Source organism: Triturus cristatus, chromosome 2_1 (assembly GCF_964204655.1).
Source record: "Triturus cristatus chromosome 2_1, aTriCri1.1, whole genome shotgun sequence".
Taxonomy (NCBI): Eukaryota; Metazoa; Chordata; class Amphibia; order Caudata; family Salamandridae; genus Triturus; species Triturus cristatus.
The window spans coordinates 609,140,318-609,155,284 of NC_140581.1; positions in this window are offsets into that span (position 1 = coordinate 609,140,318).

Here is a 14,967-nt window from a genome sequence, read left to right on the forward strand (position 1 = left end):
ATTACCCCTCAAGTATTCAGTCATGATGGCTCCGTGAAGTAAAGTTTTGAGTTGGTTCCTTTTCAATTCTGTTAGAGAGTCCCAATCGCCATTGTTTTGGTTGACGTGTGTGAGGGTAGTGTCGGAGATTAGTGGTGGCATTGCTAGAATGGATGATATTTCGTCTTCGTCATATGCTAATCCCTCGGCCATCTTGGCGGGATGATTACGAGTCTGTGGGGTCAAAATACCCCTAGACTTGTCGGGTGACCTGATCCAAACTATGTCAGGTGTGCCACACCTCTTCTAGGGAGGTGTTTTTTAGAAACCTCTCAGGGCTATGGAGGCCCCTCTAAGCTCTTATTTCACAAATAGAGAGGGAGAGAATAAACCACGTGGTTGCGTTCTCCCTTAGTAACTTTTTTTTCACAAAAAGCAACCACTGTTGAATTGGCGAAATACCAAATTCAGAGTAGTGGAAAGATGTTGTTCAACTATCTACTTGACAGGTGGAATATCAAAGATATTGAAGTAAAAGCCTCACTCACATAATAGTGACATGCTTCATCATAGGCAGTTACTCCACACCCAGAGAAGATGGTACTCTCCGGGCGGACTCAACCAAAGATATACTGGGAGTTCTTAGATAAATGAACCACTGGTTAAGCAGGGAACCAGATTAGATTAAAAATACCTATGAGTGTACCCTGTTTTAGACTATTTATTCTTGGGCACTCATGATATCAGTAAAAACTTATTGTCGGAAGGCACAGACGGACAGGTGAGTGCATTAGGCCTCACGTACGAATGAGTTGCATGGAAGCACATGTACAGCTTTATCGCAGGGACCTTATAGCATAAGGAAAAGAAAAGATATCGCCCTGACGAAGGCCCCAAGACCCGATTGGGCTATAAGACGGGCCGAAACATGTTGGCATACGGTAGCGGGTACAATTGAACGAATTGAGTTCAAAGAAACCCCGACAATAAGTTTTTACTGATATCATGAGTGCCCAAGAATAAATAGTCTAAAACAGGGTACACTCATAGGTATTTTTAATCTAATCTGGTTCCCTGCTTAACCAGTGGTTCATTTATCTAAGAACTCCCAGTATATCTTTGGTTGAGTCCGCCCGGAGAGTACCATCTTCTCTGGGTGTGGAGTAACTGCCTATGATGAAGCATGTCACTATTATGTGAGTGAGGCTTTTACTTCAATATCTTTGATATTCCACCTGTCAAGTAGATAGTTGAACAACATCTTTCCACTACTCTGAATTTGGTATTTCGCCAATTCAACAGTGGTTGCTTTTTGTGAAAAAAAAGTTACTAAGGGAGAACGCAACCACGTGGTTTATTCTCTCCCTCTCTATTTGTGAAATAAGAGGGAGATTATTCCAGACCTGTGACTTGATAACAGAAAAGGCATGGCCACCAATCCACATTCTACGAAATTTGGGTATGATTGCACGATGAGAAAAAGTGGAATTCACCACCCTGGATAAGGAGAATTTGGAAACAGCAAAAACATATAGCTACTTGATGGGGCACCAGAAACAGAAAGCCTTAAAATGCATTTCTCATGAACAGAAAGCAATTGAATACTAGTAAGGACAGTAGAAATCCTGGCTGATTTAGGAAGACCCAAAAGGAACCTAGCATCAAATTTCTGTATAAGATGAAAGCTGTAAAAGAGGTGGGTAAAAAGACCCAAAGACAGAGAATTACAAGAATATATTTGTGATAAGAGAGTGGACTATAAGTTTCTCAGCGGACCTCGGAGTATGTGGCATGGGTTTCCTCAGGACCTTCTTCACTGATGTATGCTTTGAATGGAATTAAAAAACAAGCATTTGGCACAGCCAATAGTTCCCTCCTATGCAAGAACAATAGGATTTTTTCCAAAATGTTTTGGCAATGTTGTGCACCAGAGTGGCTGCAGTTTAGCATTGCTAAAATTTAGTGGGGCAAAGGAAAGTGGCATGGAGTGGAGTAATGTAAATTGGAGTAGAGTAGAATGTTATGGAGTGGCGTGGAGTGGCTAAAGAAGAGGTGAGTGGTGTGTAGTGGAGTGAAGTAGGATGTCATGAAGTAGCATACACTGTTGTGAAGTTTCGTGGCAGGACTAGAGTGTCATAGAGTGGAGGGGACTGGAGTTGAGTGGCATAGAATGGAGTACAGTGTCAAAGTTGAGTAAGCGTCATAAAGTGCAGTGGCCTAGAATTCTAGGAGTGGTGTAGAGCAGAGTGGAGTGTCATAGACGGTGTTACGTAGAGTGGAGTAGAGTGTTGTAGAGTAAGTTGTGTAGTACGTAGTAGATTGTAATAGAGTAGAGTGGAGTGGAGTAGAGTGAAGTAGGGTGACATAGAATAGAGTGGAGTAAAGTGCCATAAAGTGGTATTGAGGGGAGAAGTGTTGTGGAATGGCATTGAGTGGAGTAAAGTGCTGTAGAGTGGAGTGTCATAGAGTAGAGTGCCAGTGGAGCACAGTTTAATACAGTCAAGCATCATAGAGTGGAATATCGTGGAGTGGAGTGTTTTAGAGTGAAGTGTGTTAGAGTGAATTATAGAGACCTAGAGGGAAGTAGCTAAACATACAGTGGTGCAGAGTAAATTGGTATAGAGTGCAGAGGCATAGAGTGCCTTGGTTTTGAGTTAAGTGGTGTAGATTGCTTTGGCGTAGAGTTCAGTGATGTAGAGAACTCTAGATTGCACTGGCATAGAGTAGAGCAGTGCAGAGTAGATTGCAGTGGTGTAGAGTGGAGTGGCACTGAATGGACTAGAGGGGCATACAGTGAAATGGCATAAAGTGGAGTGGTGCAAGGTACAGTGCTGAGGTGTTGAGTGGAGTGACATAAAGTGAAGTGGCATAGAGTGGAGTGGTGCAGGGTAGAGTGCAGAGATGTAGAGAAGAGTGGTGTAGAGTGAAGTGGCATAGAGTGGAGTGGTGCAGGGTGGACTCAAGCAGTGTAGAGTAGAGTGTAGAGGCGTGGAGTGCAATGGTTTAGAGTTGAGTGGTGGAGTGGCATAGATTGCAGTTATGCAGAGTAGAGTGTCAGAGTGCAGTCATGCAGAGTAAAGTGTCATAGTGCAGGGTCATGGATTACAGGGTCATAGAGTAGAGGGTTGTAGAGAGCAGGGTCATAGAATGGTGCAGGGTCATAAAGCACTACAGAGTAGAGTGGTGCAGAGAGCAGTGAACTGGAGTACAGTGGTGCAGAGTAGAATAGAGTGCAGTGACATAGAGTACAATGGTGTAGAGTGATGCAGCATGCAATGACAGATTGCAGTGGCATAGATTAAAATGTTATAGAGTATAGTGGTGTAAAGTGCAGTGGTGCAAAGTAGTTGGCATAGGTGCAGTGGCGTAGGATGCATTGGTTTTGAGTAAAGTGGTAAAGAGTGCATTAATATAGAGTGCAGTGGTTTAGAGTAAAGTGGCATAGCATAGTCTGCAGAGGTGGAGAACACAGTGGCATAGATTGGAGTAGAGTGGTGTAGAGTACAGTGGCATAGTGTGCAGTGGCATGGTGTAGATTGTTTTAGAGTAGAGTGGAGTGGTGCAGGGTATGGTAGAGTGATGCAGGATAGAGTGCAGTGGCATAGAGTAGAGTGATGTATAGTAGAGTAAAGTGGTGTAGAATGGAGTGGTGCAGGGTACAGTGGAGTGGTGCAGGTCAAAGTGGAGTGGTAAAGAGTAGTAGCGTAGAGTGAAGTGGTGTGTGTGGCCTAGACTGAAGTGGTGTAGAGTGCAATGGAGAGAAGTGCAGTGGTGCATAGTAGAGTGGGGTAGAGTGCAGCGACATAGAGTAGAGTGGTGCAGAGTAAAGAGGCGTAGTTTGAAGTGGTGTAGAGTGCAGTGTCATAGAGTGCAGTGGTGCACAGTGATTTGAGTGGCATAGAATGCAGTAGTGTAGTGTTGAGTGGTGCAGTGTAGTGTGCAGTGGCATAGAGTAAAGTGGTGCATAGTACAGTGGCATATAATAGAGTGACATAGAGACCAGTAGCAGATAGTGCAGTGCTTTAGAGCAGTGTGTCATAGAGTGCGTGCAGTGGTGTACAGTGCAGTGGTGTAGAGTGGTGAAGAGCCAAGTGACAGAGTGCAATGCTGTAGAGTAGTTAGGTATAGAGTGCAGTGGCGTAGAGTGCATTGGTTTTGAATAAAGTGGTGCAGAGTGCAGTGGCGTAGAGTGGAATAGAGTGGAGTAGACTGCAGTGGCATAGGATAGACTGAATAGATAGAGTGAAGTGACGTGCAGTGCAGTGGTATAGAGTAGATTAGACTGGATTGGCGTACAGTGCAATGGTGTAGAGTGGAGCAATGTAGAGTTCAGTGGCTTAGAGTTCAGTGGCATAGAGTTCAGTGGCGTAGAGTTCAGCTGCATAGAATTCAGTGGCATAGAGTTAAATGACATAAAGTAGAGGGGCAGAGAGTGCAGTGTTGCAGAGTATACTGTTGTAGAGTGCAGTGTTGTATAGTAGAGTGGCATGGAGTGCATTTGCGTAGAGTGCAGTGGCATTTAATAGAGTGGTGTGGAGAGTAGTGCCACAGAGTAGAGTGGCATTGGGAGCAGTGGTGTAGAGTACAGCGGTGAAGAGTGGCATAGAGTGCAGTGACAAAGAGTAGAATAGAGTGGGTTAGTATTCAGTGACAGAGTACAATGGCATAGATTGAAGTGCTGTAGAGTATAGTAGCATAGCACGCAGTGATGCAGTGTGGAGTGCAGTGGTGTGGTGTAGTGTGGAGTGGTGCAGAGCAGAGTGCAGTGATATGGAGTGGTGCAGAACAGAGTGAAGTGGAGTGGGGTAAAGTGGAGTATGCATGGGATGGTAGCGTATTGCCATTACAGACCACACATCTTCAACTGATATGACCATTACATTTGCACTCGCATACAGTTTTACTGATCAAAGTATACATCGCACAAAAGATAATACGTGGAAATGTCATCACCCAATGTGTTCATTAGATCCTCAGCAGAGTTAATTTACAGACATTTAAATTTTGTTGTGTGATAGAAAATAAATAACACCATACAGCTTTCCTCAAGCAGGCACCCAGTGGCCTGAATGATTGTCACATAAATCATCTCACTTTGAAGTCAGAGAAATAAAAATAAACACCATGCTCCCTGGAAGACAGAGCCTGACATTTGACCTCTGTCTTTGAATGCACAGCAAATGTGTCAAGATAAAAACAAGATTTAAAGGCCCGTTTACAGAAAGCGAGTTAGTGAAAGAATACAGTAAACAAGATTTGAGCAGCAAAAGGGAGGAACTCGAACTGGACATCCTAAAGCAAATAAAGCCAGCAAATAAAAAAGCCAGAAAATGTGAGTTACAAACCACAAAACCAATGGTCAACAATGGGAAAAATGCATTACTAGGTCAACCATCTGAATGTCCCCGAGATGTCTGGTAGGCTGCAACCTAATTACTCCTAGATTGCATACACTGGAGGTGAGAGAGGGAAATGAGCCCAGAGACTGAGGCCACCTGTAAGCTGAATCTCAACATTTTAGTATTCATCCAGTTAGCCACTGATTACAGACAACTGTTGAAATGGTTCCTGGGTGGAATTCTGTCCACACTCCAGGAGCAAGTTGATTTGAGTATCATCTGCATCCGAGTAAAATTGAAAAACAAAGGAGATGTTCAGATTGGCAAGAGGTGTTACAAACTGAAAAGCGGGGTTCTAAGGGAATAGCTCATCTTTTTGAAAGATGAAAAGTAAGTCTCCAGGTTAACTGTCTGTGTGCATGAACTAAGAAGGGACTTGAACCAATACATAATGTTTCCTTGAAGGCCAGTAGCATTGAGTCTATCCCGAGGGATATTGTGAAAACTTTATATAAGGCTGCCGACACATTAAGATGAATGAGTGCAGCTGAACCCCCAGAGTCAAGGTGCACTACATGTGTCACTGCGGGTGGTCATTAACATGGTTTCAGTACTAATCGTAGGGCAGAAACCTGAGGTGTTAAGCAAGGCCTTCTCTTCAATGTGGTGTGAAAGCTGAAATTTACGCAACATTCAGTGATTTTGACTGTCAAAGGAGAAGTGTTATTGGATAATATTTGGAAAGAGTAAATAGATCCAAATAAGGTGTTTTTAATAAAGCGATTACCAGTACACTTTTCAAGAAAGAAGGAACCCGATCAATTAAATGGGCAAAGAGTGCTAAAGATAAACATTATAACACGTGCGTCTTTTAGATCTTTACACAACAAGGAGTGGGGCAACTGGCTGCTGCCATAAGATTAAACAAAATAATTCATGAACATAACAGGGAGGCAGTTGTCTGCTGCTCCAGTACTCCACCTCTTAAAATGAAGTAGTAGGTAAAGAACCATGGGAAGCTAGCAACTGACATGGTGTAATGGTTTCATTTGTGTAGCAGGCCATGAGGAACTTGTCAGCTGCTTGGCGAGGCAATGTAAGGACTCACTAATGCAGGACACATAGGGAACGCTGCAGGGGCCTGACATCCCCTGCAGTGCAAACAATTTTATTTTTGGAGGAAAATGGCCCACAGCATTCCCTGAATTCTAAAACTAAAATATAAATCAAGTATTTATTGTAAGGGCTCTCACTCTTCACATAGCATTGACCAAGTTCAAAAAGTCTTACAATTGTGCTTTTTTTTCTTTGAGCATCTCATGTTTTCATGATCAAATCTTTAAAAAAACAGGAAAAGGCATTAAAAGAGGTGCGCTGTGGCACACCCATAGGGGCAGATTTATAACGGACTTGCACCACTTTTACGCCGCCGTTGCGTCACTTTTGTGACGCAGCGGCGGCGTAAACCCTGCGCCATGTTGTGCCCCATTTACAACGTGGCGCATCTAGGGAGATGCGTCACGTTGTAAAGCCTGCGCCACATGTGGGCGTACCTGCACAGGGGGGGGGGGGGCGTTCCGGCGCAGGAACGCCTCCGAAAAGTGGCTGAGTGAAATCTACAAGATTTCACTCAGTCACTTTTCCGGCCATGCTGCGTCAAAACCCTGCGCCTGCTTGAAGCAGGCGTAAGGATTGACGCAGCATTGTAACGATAGGGCACCCCTGAGCCTTGCTGGAGCTGCGTCGCACTTGCGACGCAACTCCAGCAATGCACCAACCTTCCGCCATCAGAAGCGTCACGCATCTGTTTATCCTTGCGCCACGATGCGCTGCATTGTAAATGCAAAAACAACAATTGATGGACAGAATGCAGAACAATGTCATACATTCACCCCAGTACAGAGATCTGGGCCTAAATCCATCGTTTTTTTGCTCACCATGCCATTCCAGTTTGAACCCAGCCATATGCAAATCAGTCTTGACCCTGTGCCCCATGGGAACAGTCCAGCCCGAACTGCCAAGCCAGGTCCTCCCTGGACTGGAAACAAGCATCCTAGGACCGGTTTCGGGCTTTCAGCCCTCGTCAGCCAGGATAGCTTGATTCCAGTGGCATGGAGAGCAAGGGACTCACGTCTGAGCATACCCTTCCCACTCGGGGTGACAAATGCAAAAACAACAATGGATGGACAGAATGCAGAACAATGTCATACATTCACCCCAGTACAGAGATCTGGGCCTAAATCCATCGTTTTTTTGCTCGCCATTCCAGTTTGAACCCAGCCATATGCAAATCAGTCTTGACCCTGTGCCCCATGGGAACAGTCCAGCCCGAACTGCCAAGCCAGGTCCTCCCTGGACTGGAAACAAGCATCCTAGGACCGGTTTCGGGCTTTCAGCCCTCGTCAGCCAGGATAGCTTGATTCCAGTGGCATGGAGAGCAAGGGACTCACGTCTGAGCATACCCTTCCCACTCGGGGTGACAAATGCAAAAACAACAATTGATGGACAGAATGCAGAACAATGTCATACATTCACCCCAGTACAGAGATCTGGGCCTAAATCCATCGTTTTTTTGCTCACCATGCCATTCCAGTTTGAACCCAGCCATATGCAAATCAGTCTTGACCCTGTGCCCCATGGGAACAGTCCAGCCCGAACTGCCATGCCAGGTCCTCCCTGGACTGGAAACAAGCATCCTAGGACCGGTTTCGGGCTTTCAGCCCTCGTCAGCCAGGATAGCTTGATTCCAGTGGCATGGAGAGCAAGGGACTCACGTCTGAGCATACCCTTCCCACTCGGGGTGACAAATGCAAAAACAACAATTGATGGACAGAATGCAGAACAATGTCATACATTCACCCCAGTACAGAGATCTGGGCCTAAATCCATCGTTTTTTTGCTCACCATGCCATTCCAGTTTGAACCCAGCCATATGCAAATCAGTCTTGACCCTGTGCCCCATGGGAACAGTCCAGCCCGAACTGCCAAGCCAGGTCCTCCCTGGACTGGAAACAAGCATCCTAGGACCGGTTTCGGGCTTTCAGCCCTCGTCAGCCAGGATAGCTTGATTCCAGTGGCATGGAGAGCAAGGGACTCACGTCTGAGCATACCCTTCCCACTCGGGGTGACAAATGCAAAAACAACAATTGATGGACAGAATGCAGAACAATGTCATACATTCACCCCAGTACAGAGATCTGGGCCTAAATCCATCGTTTTTCCCAGACGTGGGACCCGTGCTCACTACGCCACTGGAGTCAAGCTATCCTGGCTGATGACGGCTGATAGCCAGAAACCGGTCCTAGGATGCTTGATTCTGGTCCAGGGAAGACATGGCTTGGCAGTTCGGGCTGGATTGTTCCCATGAGGCACAGGGTCAAGACTGATTTGCATATGGCCATGTCTAAACTGGGGTGGCGTAGTGGGCAAAAGAACGATGGATTTAACCCAGATCTCTTGACTGGGGGAGAATGTCTGCATTGTCAGCATTCCGTCCATCACTTGTTTGTTGTAACGCTTTTCGCCCTAAGTGGGATGGGTATTCCCAGACGTGGGACCCGTGCTCACTACGCCACTGGAGTCAAGCTATCCTGGCTGATGACGGCTGATAGCCAGAAACCGGTCCTAGGATGCTTGATTCTGGTCCAGGGAAGACATGGCTTGGCAGTTCGGGCTGGACTGTTCCCATGAGGCACAGGGTCAAGACTGATTTGCATATGGCCATGTCTAAACTGGGGTGGCGTAGTGGGCAAAAGAACGATGGATTTAACCCAGATCTCTTGACTGGGGGAGAATGTCTGCATTGTCAGCATTCCGTCCATCACTTGTTTGTTGTAACGCTTTTCGCCCTAAGTGGGATGGGTATTCCCAGACGTGGGACCCGTGCTCACTACGCCACTGGAGTCAAGCTATCCTGGCTGATGACGGCTGATAGCCAGAAACCGGTCCTAGGATGCTTGATTCTGGTCCAGGGAAGACATGGCTTGGCAGTTCGGGCTGGACTGTTCCCATGAGGCACAGGGTCAAGACTGATTTGCATATGGCCATGTCTAAACTGGGGTGGCGTAGTGGGCAAAAGAACGATGGATTTAACCCAGATCTCTTGACTGGGGGAGAATGTCTGCATTGTCAGCATTCCGTCCATCACTTGTTTGTTGTAACGCTTTTCGCCCTAAGTGGGATGGGTATTCCCAGACGTGGGACCCGTGCTCACTACGCCACTGGAGTCAAGCTATCCTGGCTGATGACGGCTGATAGCCAGAAACCGGTCCTAGGATGCTTGATTCTGGTCCAGGGAAGACATGGCTTGGCAGTTCGGGCTGGACTGTTCCCATGAGGCACAGGGTCAAGACTGATTTGCATATGGCCATGTCTAAACTGGGGTGGCGTAGTGGGCAAAAGAACGATGGATTTAACCCAGATCTCTTGACTGGGGGAGAATGTCTGCATTGTCAGCATTCCGTCCATCACTTGTTTGTTGTAACGCTTTTCGCCCTAAGTGGGATGGGTATTCCCAGACGTGGGACCCGTGCTCACTACGCCACTGGAGTCAAGCTATCCTGGCTGATGACGGCTGATAGCCAGAAACCGGTCCTAGGATGCTTGATTCTGGTCCAGGGAAGACATGGCTTGGCAGTTCGGGCTGGACTGTTCCCATGAGGCACAGGGTCAAGACTGATTTGCATATGGCCATGTCTAAACTGGGGTGGCGTAGTGGGCAAAAGAACGATGGATTTAACCCAGATCTCTTGACTGGGGGAGAATGTCTGCATTGTCAGCATTCCGTCCATCACTTGTTTGTTGTAACGCTTTTCGCCCTAAGTGGGATGGGTATTCCCAGACGTGGGACCCGTGCTCACTACGCCACTGGAGTCAAGCTATCCTGGCCGATGACGGCTGATAGCCAGAAACCGGTCCTAGGATGCTTGATTCTGCTCCAGGGAAGACATGGCTTAGCAGTTCGAGCTGGACTGTTCCCATGAGGCACAGGGTCAAGACTGATTTGCATATGGCCATGTCTAAACTGGGGTGGCGTAGTGGGCAAAAGAACGATGGATTTAACCCAGATCTCTTGACTGGGGGAGAATGTCTGCATTGTCAGCATTCCGTCCATCACTTGTTTGTTGTAACGCATTGTAAATGCGGCGCATCTATTGTGGCGCAAGGGTAAACTTTCGTGACGCATCTTCCCTGGCGCATCCATGCTGATTTGCAGGGATGCGCCAGGGAACATAAATCTGCCCCATAGTTCGTTATCCCTTTTGGTGACAATTAATATCGAGAGTGACAATGCTTTAAAATATAATTGTTATAGCCTTTCATAACACTATTAAAGGCTATAGTGACCTTCTGGTCAAGATGACATTACTACTTAGAGCCACTGTGGAAGCATGAGACAGGATGGCTGTGTCCAAGGGTGTTGGATTTAGCTCTTTCCGCAGGGTCCTCTGCAGACCTTTTGCTTTCCTCCTCCTATTTTTGCTGAATTCATAGTTGCTGACCTTGGGACCCTAAACAGGTTAACACTGATAATTAGTGCTAAAGTGCTTGTGCTCTCTCCTTAAAACATTGTAACAATGGCTTATCCCCAATTGACATATTTGAATTACTTATAAATCCCTAGTCCTGGGATTTAGTGTACCCAGAGTCTTTTTCAAAACATTTTGAGTCATTTTTGCCTTCCCGAGAGCTAAATATGAACACAGCTTTAGCTCAATTTAGTAAGACTTTACACTTGGCATTCAAACACATTGCACCCTTGAAAACTAGTTTTAAAAAATTGCCTACATCTTGGGCTCCTTAGTTTTATAAGAAACTGCAACAGGAGTCCTCCTGTAAACATTTGGAAAGAGGGGGGAGAAGGACAAAAAACCAGAATGACAAAGCCGCATTCAAATGGGTGCTCTCACTATATTACAGAAATATAAAATTAGCATGCACGTCTCACATTCATGCAACTTGAGAAAGTAGGTAATTCCTCTGAGGAATTGTTAAAATATTTCAATGGCTTCATCTATCTTGATGCCTGGTCCGAGGCTACCTTAGGCTGCCAAGAACTATGTAATTCCTTAGTGGATTACTTTGAAGACATAAGTAACCAGATCATTTAAAACATTTGTAATTCTGGCGTACCAGCCTGTTGAGGCACACACTTCCGACGCTCCTCCCTCAAACTGTAGTTGTAGCCTGCAAAAATGTGCACCTTTTTCCATTAAGCAGAACCAAACAATTTTGGAAAAAGCGAAAAATGGCTCTCCTCTAGATCCATGACCTCCGCGGATCTTCCCTTCACTTTCCCATTAGATTGCACCTGCAGTCCGGACATTGTTTAATTTATCTGTTGACTCGGGGACAATCCCACTTGCATGGAAATCCGCTCAAGTTGCACCTCTGCCAAGAAGACCAACATTGACACTAGTTATCTAGCAAACTAGTGTCCCATTCAGTTGCTCAAGCTCCTGGGCAAGTCACTGGAAGGTTTAATAAATATCCAACTTTCAAATTACCTTTAGGGTAACCAGATACTGGACGCAACTCATCTGGGTTCAGATCCTTCTTTAGTATGGAGAGTGCCCTGGTTGCAGTGATCAATTTCAACAGGCTTTTCTTCAACAAAGGCACTCCATCTATTCTGGCATTGCTAGATCTATCTGAAGCCCTTAATTCTGTGTCCCACACAATCTCAGACTATCTCACTGGGCACTTTACATATTGATTGACAAGGGAGAACCTCAGGGTTCATGTTTAAGCTCCATGTTGTTTAATATCTATGTGGCCCCTCTAGCTACCATAACTAAATCCTTTGGATTTGAAATTGTATCATATGCGGATGATATCCAATTTGTCATCTCCTTTGGGGATGACCTGGATAGGATCAAAGATCAGTTCCCAAACAGTATGAAAGCTGTTGCAGACTGGATGGCATCAACTGTCTGCAATAGAATACAGAGAAAACTTAGATTATGTTATTTGGAAAAGAAGAGCAGCTTTGGACCTCAGAATGGTAGCCTATAGAATTAGGCCTCAATCATTTACCCAAACAGGTAGAGAATCATCTTGGCCTTAAAATAGATCAGCCTCTGTCCATGAAAGACCAAGTCGTTGCCTCCAGTGGCAGGTGTTTCAACGTGATGCGCTTGTTGAAGAAAGCTTTCTCTTATCTTCCTCTTTCTGTTAGGAAAACCCTTGTTCAGGCTTTCAATATTAGGAAATTGGACTATGGCAATGCTTTACTTGCATCAGCCAATGATTCCTTAATGTCCAAACTGCAAGTGGTTCAAAACACTGCTGCACAACTTGTGTGTAATCTTCCTTCCTGCTCATCGGCTGAACCTTTACTGAAAGTCTTGCATCGGCTGCCCATTAAGAAAAGTTCAATCTTCAAAATCTGTTGCCTGGCACATAAGTGACTAACAGGAAACAGATCTCATTATCTACGTCAAAAAGTGAATTACTGCTGTCCAATAAGGGATGTGCACTCCAAGGACAAAGCCTTGCTTATCGTTCCTCGTGTCCAATGACTATATGTGGGGGTAGGTCTTTCTCTTACCTGGCCCCATAATATTAGAATGCTGTGCCCTACCATGCTCGCATCTGCCCTAATTACATAAAATTCAGAAAAATGCTTACAACAATGTTGTTTTCAAATTTTGTTAGGTTTTTGCCTGTGTCTATCATTAGCGCAGAGATACCTCTTTGGAGGTGATTTGCACGCTATTCTTAGCTGTATTAACATAGCAAAGTTGTACTACATGTACCCTGGACCTGCAGACCAAATGCTAATAGTGGGCCTGCAACACTGATTTTGCCACCCACTTAAGTAGCTCTTCAACAATGTCTCAGGCTTGCCATTAAAATCTGTGTGAAGTTCAACTGCCATATCGACCTGGGAAAATAAAACTTTTTACCAGGCTCAAACCTTCCTTTTTAAAACATATAAGACACCCCAATTGTAGGCCTTGGCATGGTGCAATGTATTTAAAAAGTCATACATGCATTTATTTGCAGATTTTTATATAGCGCAAACATGACCCTAGAGGGTTTCAGAGCACATCATACGCTGCTGCAGTGTCTGAAGAAAGGAGGGGTGACAGGCATGGCCTGGTTATGGTTGGAATCTTTTCTCACCAACCGTAGCTTCTCGGTAGAGCAAGGAGGAGCACGCTCCGATACCTTTGACCTTGGTCAAGGAGTGCCGCAGGGCTCAAGCCTCAGTCCAACCCTTTTTAATTTATATGTCACCCCCGTGGCTACCACTGCGGAACGATACGGGGTGGAAGTAGTGACATACGCAGACGACACACAGTTGGTGGTCGCTCTGACCCAACCTGCTGAACAAGCCGCCGCTAACTTCTCAGCATGCCTCCAGGATATGGCGGGATGGATGGCGAAGAATTGCCTCCGTCTTAATGGTGAAAAGACTGAGGTGCTGATTGTTGGAAAACCCCCCTCAGTCTGGTCATCTGCTTGGTGGCCGCAGACCCTGGGGCCCCTTCCTACCCCTAGTGATCAGGTCAAGAATCTGGGAGTATGGGTGGACTCAAAGATGGACTTCGACTACCATACTAGACGGGTAGCCGGTTCGTGCTTCTCGATTCTACGGAAACTCCGCAAAACCATCGACCTGCTCCCAGAATCATCTAGGAAGACCCTGGTCCACGCCCTTGTCACGTCAAGACTGGACTACGGCAATGCCCTTTATCTGGGAGCCAATGCCACTAGCCGGCGGCGACTGCAGACAATTCAGAATGCTGCCGCTCGTCTGGTCCTCCGGCTGCCCAGAAGAGCCCCTTCAAAAAAATCCCTACGAACTCTGCATTGGCTGCCGATCAATGAGAGAATTGATTTCAAAGTCCTTTGCATTGGTCACAGGATCGTACATGGCAAGGGCCCGGCCTTCCTTCGGAACCTTCTTTGCCCTTATACGCCCACTCGACAACTCCGCTCGTTAGGAGCAGGCCTCCTCGCTGTCCCCAGACACAAGAAAGCCAGAATGGGAGGTAAATCCTTTCGTATTTTGGCGGCACATAAATGGAACTCTCTCCCCCTGAGCTTAAGAGTGGAAACCTCGGAGCTCATCTTCCGGAGAAAGCTCAAAACATTCCTCTTCCCTAAAGACTAACCCGTCTTGTCTGACTGACGGAGTAGATGGCTCTTCTGACAGCGCGGGGACACACTGTAAGTGTAACCATGCGCTTTACAAATTCAGAAATAAAAATAAATAAATAATAAAATACATGTGGCAGTCAGATCATAGATAAAATACAAGATGGAGGAGGGACAGAGCAAGGAGCCAAAACCACAAATAACTACAGATAAAGTATATCAAAACAATTTGGAGAATCATGATCCCTGGGAGTCTACAAGTAAAAGATGAGGCTGAATGACTGAGGATGACTAGTGAAAGAATGTATTCATCAAACTAATTTTTATTTCCATTTTTAAAAACGTAGAGGAGGGGTTTGTCTTGATTTCAGTACGTAGGGAGTTCTGTATTCAAGGGGCTAGACCAGAGAAGGAGCTGTTGTATTTCTTCTTCTTTTTGAACTTCTGGGGGTTCGAGCTTCTTAAGTAGCGACTTCCTCCAAAAAGTTCACGGTTTTTGGCCAGGTAGAGAGGTGTGTTATGGTGAAGGGCCTATTGTGTCATG